Below are 7,785 nucleotides of genomic sequence, written 5' to 3' on the forward strand. Positions count from 1 at the left end.
CCACGACTGATAAAGTTCCCTTGGCCTTTGGAATTAAAACAGCCCCACATCATCACATACCCTTCACCATACCTACAGATTGGCATGGTTTTATTTCAGTTAGCCTAATAGCTGGTTTGATTTGCATTGAGAGATGATTTTATGGAAAGTACCACATGCCAAGGTATGTGATGATGTGGGGCAGCACTTTGGTCAGATTAAACTGTTTAAATGTGCTCTAGAAATAAACTGTACTTACTAGTAAACATAAGAAACATTCTACAGACCCAGAGATAGGTTGCTCATAATAATTAATCACAATTAAAACAGTTTTATTGTTTATTAATGTTTATTATACAGACAATAGATTATAGATATAGACCTAGATATAGATATAGATATAATAACAAGTTTATAACACTGTTAACACTGCAATATACAACTATTATAAATGCATTAAAGACAATTCATATTCCTTATATATAATATAAAACATCACCTAATCTTTAGATTCAAAATAAAACATCTGGAACACACACACACACTTACACAAACAGACACACACATAAACACAGACACAGAGACACACACACAGAGACACACACACACACACAAACATAAAACACACACACACACAAGGACATGGTAAAATTATTTATAATAAAACTCTTAAAAAATAAAAGAGTAATGTTAAAAAGAGAATTCTCAACATGTTAAACTATTAAACCAATGTCCCCTAACTGAGCAGCCCCCCCCCTCCTATAATCAGACACATCCACAACAACATCAAGAAAAGATGAACTAACTCAACATCTATACAATATAATATCATATCATCTATATGTTGTTTCTCTAAATCCCTCAAATATAAATCCAGTCTAATAGGAGATGACATCACAGGTGAGAAATGTTTGTTTTTACAATCAGACATCAGTTTATAAAGAAGAAGAGAATCAGAGACACTGGATTCTGATCTTCATTTACTACAATCATCTTCTTCTTCTTCTTCTTCTTCTTCTTCTTCTTCTTCTTCTTCTTCTTCTTCTTGTGTTTGTCAGGAGCTCTGGGTCAAAGAGTGAACTATCCAGATCCTGTTTGTGGTATAAAAGGATCGACCGTCACCCTCCCCTGCTCCTTCACACCATGGGAGTCTGTCGAGATCATCAGAGTCGTCTGGTGCAAGTACACTTTATTGCACTTTATGCAGAAAGACAGAGAGAGAGACAGACAGACAGACAGAGAGAGAGGCAGACACACACACACAGAGACAGACAGGCAAACAGACAGAGAGAAAGACAGAGACAGCCAGTTTAAAGCTGCTGTGGTGCCACCTGCTGGTCGTTTGAAGAACTACATTCTCCTCGTCTGATTCAAAGATGATATTTAAACTTTATCAACAAGAACAAACTGAGTGATGACAGCCCCAAACTTAATACTTTATCTACATTCTCCTGATGATACTTACACACTTTTACTGAAGTAATATTTACACTACAGGACTTTAACTTGTAACAGAATATTTATATAGTGTGGTATTACTACTTTAAATGCAGTAATCTGACTACTTGACAGACAAACTGAAGTTTAACCGTCGCTCATTCAGCCGTTAGCTAACGCTAGCGGCCATTAGCATGCTAACGCTAGCAGCCATTACCGGGTGATTTAACCGGTGTTTGTGTGTGTGAATGAGACCGACAGACGGCCGGTGAGCCGGTCCGGTCCGGTGTGGAGACGGACACTCACCAGAACCACCAGACAGTCGGTGCTGACGGACGGGAGACCCCAGGCTCCTTCCCAGCAAAACAACTCGTCGGGCGCCGCCATCTTCAGCCGCGACTGTGACCTCTCAACCCGGAAGAGAAGCTCGGCCCGCTGAGTTAGATTAACAAGTTTCAAAATAAAAGTCTTAAAATTCACCAAGATCAAAATACTACTTCAGTCAAATCTAAATGTAGTTAAAGTACACGTTTCCATTAACTAATACATTTAACTTTTTCAAATATATTTCAACGTTTTCCTTAAAAATATAAAAAAAATAATAAATTCTGAAACATTTTGTACTTTTTTCTTAAAATATTCCAACATTTTTCCTCACAATATTTCACAAGTATTCTTAGCTTCACGTAGTTAAAGTATATAATATTGTAGCGACCCTGCAGGACTAGTATGGGAGAGCTTCGGGGGGTGTTCATTGGGGGAAGATGTTGCCCTAGTTCAGCTGATTGGTCAGGTTGGAGAGGAGGCGGGAAGGAGGGTGAAGTTTTACGGAGAGGGGAGGAAGCTAGGAGAGTAGTCGGGGCCAGCAGCGCTTTGGTTGTTGTTTTTGGGCACTCTTCCAACCCTGTTATTAGCCTGTGTTCGAGGGTAATAAAGCCCGGTCCATCCGGTTAAACTTCGGCCACTGTCTCCTCGTCATTCAGCTACCTAGCCAGCCGTGCGGCAGAGCCGTGAATTCTACATTGGTGTCAGAAGTGGGATCAACCACGCTTCCCTTCCCCGCACGATAGCTGGCTACCACCGCTAGCCACCACCGAGGAAACAAGATGGCTGAACGTAACGGAAAACCGGACCGCTATGCCCTATATACTCCCCCTGAAACACCAAAGGGTAAGCCGGCAGAGGGCGACCAAGTTGTAATGCGAGAAAGGTGGGGAAAACAACTCACTACCCCTAGCTACATTGCGGACGGACGTTCCCGAAGCTATGAGGAAAAGTCTGTTTCAAGTTGCCGCACTAGCCAGACCATGCCCGGGAGAATTAAATGTAAACAACCCGACGCACGCGCAGACCTTGCATCAGTCGACCAGTCATCGATGATGTCACTACTCGGGGCAGATCCCAAAGGTAAAATGGATGGCCAACCAAGTTCTATCACAGAGTTAGAGAAAGACATTACAGCTAGAATAGAGGAGGGCTTTATGCAGAGGATGAGCCTTGCAATGGAACGTGCTTTCGGACTTTTCCTGGAAAGCTCTGTGACTAAACCCCAGGAGTCAGAGGCTCATGCTAACACTTATCAGGCTAACGCTAATAGGGAACATGTGGGCACCAACCATGCCAGTGTCAAAACGGCCACATCCAAAAATAAGCATGCTGCAGTTGCTACCCATGATGCTAATGTTCCAGGGGGTGGCTTGGATTCACAACCCGCCCACCATTCCGATGAGGGTGCCAGTTCAGTTTGTCAACCTGTGGAGAGATGTGAAAAGTGTTGCTCCCTTTACTGCCACCCCCGCTAGTTCACCTGCGGCTGCTAACCGACCAGGTGACCTGGTACCAGCTTTGACTGCTGCACTAACCACGGCCCTAATGAGGGTGCAACAACCATCCCCAGAGACGTCCGGCTTAAAGGTTGGGCGTTATGATGGACTCACTTCCTGGGAAACATACTGGGCCCAGTTTGGTCTTCTAGCAGCCGCAAATGGCTGGTCCCCAGCAGAGAGAGCCGTCCATTTGATCTCAGCATTGGAAGGTGAAGCTAGGAAAGTACTGCTAGATGTGACTGAGGCGGACCTGGAGAACCCACAAGCTATATCCAGGGCACTAGAGAGACGCTTTGGGACCACCACCCCCGCAGTTGTGATGCGGCAGAGGTTTAACGAACGAATGCGGGCACCTGGAGAAAAGCTAGGAGTGTTTGCAGCGGAGCTGCGCTACCTCGCTGAAAGAAGATTCCCTGAGTTTGACGATTAAACACGCTTGGTGCTAACTAAAGAAGCATTCATTCGTGGCCTCCTACCTCTTCCATTGCGACAACAAGTCCGGCTTGCTGACCCACAGACCCTGGAAGCAGCTCTAGAGAAAGCACTGGCGCTGGAAGACACCCTCATAGAAGGTTTGACACCGGACAGGTGTCAACAAGGCCCAAGAGTCAAGCTTCTCCGCAGATTGGACCAACCTCTCTGCCGACGGGCCCCGGACGTCCTTTCCCTTCACTTGAAGATCGACAGAGGCAAATCTGCTGGAGGTGCAATCAGCGGGGTCACACCTGGCGCTTCTGTCCTATTCTCGATTCTGCTTTGGGTGTGCCGGCATCGGGAAACGCTCAAGGCCAAGGTAGAGGGGAGCAACCCGAGCCAACCTTCGCTCCCCAGAGGTTGTGACAATCATTCTGCGGTAAAAGCGCTCCGCCTCCCTGTCACTCATGCCCTTAGCACGCAAAAGACCCCAAACAATGATAGCTGCCGAGTACCGATATTGGTCAATGGCCAATTGACCAACGCCCTGCTCGACTCCGGCTCAACCGCAACTCTCCTTCACCCTGATCTCCTGCCAGCTGGAACTCTACCCCAAGCCACCAATGTCCCACTCACCACAGTAACAGGGGGAAAGGCCCCCATGCTAGGACGGTGTGAAACACAGATCCAAGTGGGGGCTTATTCCACCTGCCAACCAGTCTGGGTCGCTGAAGTAACTGAGAGTTGTATACCTGGACTGGACTTCCTCTGTGAAGCAAGGGCTATACTGACAACACGGACAACTAAATTATGTTCCCTGATGGGGTATCTATTCCCTTCCTGAGTGACCCTCACATTCCAAAAATGACTAGTTATTTAGTTGAGGACGATGATGTACAAGGAGAACCGTCCCATTCTCCAGACTCACCTCGGGGGGAGGGCCACTCGGCAAGAAGCCCTTGTCCACTAACTGCTGACAGCCCCACAGCCCTTGTCCCATCGGACAACCAGCCACCATTACCTGCAGTGATCCAGACCGCAAGTGTAGCCCCCATTTCTGAGAAAGAGACAGCCGCCAGTGCAACCGTCGGCAGACCTGTGGGAAAAAAATCGTGCAGGTCTGAGCTTGGAGCAGCAGAATAGGCTCTGGAACCTCCTGCATGAGTATCGACACAGTTTTTCCACCAACCCCAACGACGTGGGGCTCACCCACTTGGTTCAGCACTCCATCAATACTGGGGATGCACAGCCAATCCGCCAGCGGCCTAGGCGCCTCCCATATTCCCGTCAAGCTGCTGCGAACCAGATGCTACAAGAAATGAAGGATGCTGACATTATTGAGCCCTCCGAAAGTCCATGGGTGTCATCGGTCGTTATGGCTCCTAGGAAGGATGGAAAGTGGAGGTTTTGTGTCGACTTCCGACCATTAAACGACAAGACAGTGAAAGACTCTTATCCACGCCGCCCGGGATAGATGAGTCCCTCGACTACGTGGCCGGCTCAGCCTGGTTTTCCTCATTGGACCTCCGGAGTGGATATTGGCAGGTGGCTATGGCTCCAGAAGACAAAGCCAAGACCGCCTTTACCATGGGGCGGGGCCTGTGGCAGTTCACCACCATGCCGTTCGGACTGTGCAACGCCCCCGCAACATTTGAGAGGCTGATGGAAAAGGTCCTTGTGGGTGTCCCCCCCGAGCGCTGCCTAGTCTACCTTGATGATCTCCTTGTCCATGGGCCCAGTTTTGACTCAGCACTTGAGAACCTGAGAGAAGTACTGGGAGCGGGATCAAGATTGCAGGCCTGAAGCTTCCCCGGTAAGTGCTGCTTCCTGCAGCGGGAGGTATCCTTCTTGGGTCATAAAGTAAGTGAAGCTGGCATCATGACAGAACCAGACAAGGTAGCAGCTGTCCGGGATTGGCCCACCCCACTGATGTCCGGCAACTGAGATCCTTCTTGGGATTGGCTTCCTACTACAGACGGTTTGTGGCTGGATTCTCTACGGTGGCTGCGCCCATGTTCAACTTACTGCGCAAAGATGTTCCCTATGAGTGGGGACATGATCAGGAAGCTGCCTTCCACCAGCTAAAACAGGTCTTATGCAAGGACCCGGTGCTGGTTGCACCCAACCCTGAGCTGCCGTTTATCCTCGACACGGACGCCAGCAACACAGGTCTTGGCGCCGTACTCTCGCAGCTGACCCCAGAGGGCGAGTGTGTTGTTGCTTACCACAGTCGCTCCCTCGATAAGCCAGAGAAGAACTGCTGCGTCACTCGCAGGGAACTCTTGGCAGTGATCAATGCTGTGGGCCATTTCAAGCATATGCTCTGTGGCCTGCCGTTCACTATCCGCACTGACCACGCTGCCTTGAAGTGGCTCATGTCCTTCAAAGAGCCAGAAGGACAAGTAGCCAGGTGGATCGAACAACTCCAGGCCTTTCAGTTTACTATTCAGCACAGAGCTGGGGAAAGTCACAACAATGCAGACAGTCTCTCCCACGACCATGCGGTCCAGGCTGTCACCACTGTGACCGTGCTGAAGAACGTGAAGCAGCAAGCCAGAACGCTGGAAGGGTGATCTGTCGGGGCTGTTACCCGATAATGTGAAGAGGTGGAGGGAATTGCAACTCGAGGACCCTGACCTCAATCTGGTCATGGGGTGGCTGGATGCTAACATCCGACCCCACCCTGGGAAGTTGGTTAGCTGGCCAGCCGGGTCAGAGGGCTCTGGTCTCAATGGCCTGGAGTGGAGCTGCATGAGGGAGTCCTGAAGAGATGCTGGCGTATGCCAGCCACTGGAGAACCACAATGGCAAGTGGTTGTACCCAAAACCCTCACGAGGAAGTGCTTGAAGCACATCATGGTAGCCCCGGAGTTGGTCACTTTGGGGTGACAAAGACCTTAAGACGGCTGAGACAGACGTTCTACTGGGGCCAGAGTAGGAGGGATGTGGAAGACTACTGCCGCCGCGTGATGCCTGTACTGCCCGTAAAAGCGCCCCCAAGGTCCGTCGTGCACCCTTCCAGCAGGCACCGGGTAGGGGCGCCCATGGACAGAGTGGCCGTTGATGTGCTGGGGCCCCTCCCCCGTACTAGTAGAGGGAACGATATGTGCTAGTCGCCATTGACTATTTTACGAAGTGGCCCGAAGCATACCCCCTTCCTGACCAGGAGGCGACAACCGTGGCTGAGGCCTTGGTACAAGGAATGTTCAGCCGCTTCGGAACACCATCACAGCTCCACTCAGACCAGGGGCGGAACTTCGAAGCACAGGTGTTCACCACAATGTGTAGCCAGCTTGACATCCGGAAGACGAGGACTACTCCGCTGCACCCACAAAGTGACGGATTAGTGGAGCGGTTCATGCGGACCTTGAGTGCCCAGCTGGCCCTTTCCACTGCCCCGGACCAGAGTGATTGGGATCTGCAGATTCCCCTCATCCTCATGGCGTGCCGCAGCGCAGTCCAAGAATCCACCGGATGTACTCCTGCATTGTTGATGCTCGGCAGAGAGCTGAGAACGCCGACGGAGCTGGCCTATGGACGGCCACCAGATGCACCCGGATGCCTCGGGGGGGCAGAATATGCCAGGCAGTTACAGGACCGATTGGAGACGGCCCACAACTTTGCCGGGCCCCAATCGCAGCAGGCCGGGGTCCGTCAAAAACGAGGCTACGACGTGCACATCAAAGGACAGGACTTCCAGGCAGGGGATCTTGCCTGGGTGTATGGTCCCAAGAGAGTTAAGGGCCGCTGCCCTAAGTTGGACAGCACATGGATTGGTCCCTGCTGGTCCCCGCACAGTAGTTCTACACCGGGATGGCACCATACCGAGGTAACCAACAGCCGGCTTTCCCAGTGACACAGACCGGGGCAAGTGTAGGATCACCGTGCCGCAGGAGAGGCCCACCAATACGGCAGCAGGATGCTCTTCGAGGAGAGGTGGTGACACCGCTTGGAGCTGTAGTTCCAAGAAATGCCTCTACCGCTCCTAGACCTCTCCCGGAGGGTCAAGGAGTTAGGAGGTCGCAGAGGGTGCGGAGATTGCCGGGTCGCTTTCAAGACTTTGAGCTTCCTCGGGGACAAGGAATTAGCGGGGGCAGTGTAGCGACCCTGCAGGACTAATATGGGAGAGA

The 7,785-nt window shown here is 50.5% G+C and overlaps 1 pseudogene; it reads left to right on the forward strand.

Moving 5' to 3' along the window:
- The first annotated feature begins 3,018 nt into the window (after positions 1-3,018).
- On the forward strand, positions 3,019-7,511 carry LOC120562488 (annotated as a pseudogene).
- The last annotated feature ends 274 nt before the right edge of the window (positions 7,512-7,785 follow it).

This window comes from Perca fluviatilis, chromosome 7, assembly GCF_010015445.1.
Source record: "Perca fluviatilis chromosome 7, GENO_Pfluv_1.0, whole genome shotgun sequence".
NCBI lineage: Eukaryota > Metazoa > Chordata > Actinopteri > Perciformes > Percidae > Perca > Perca fluviatilis.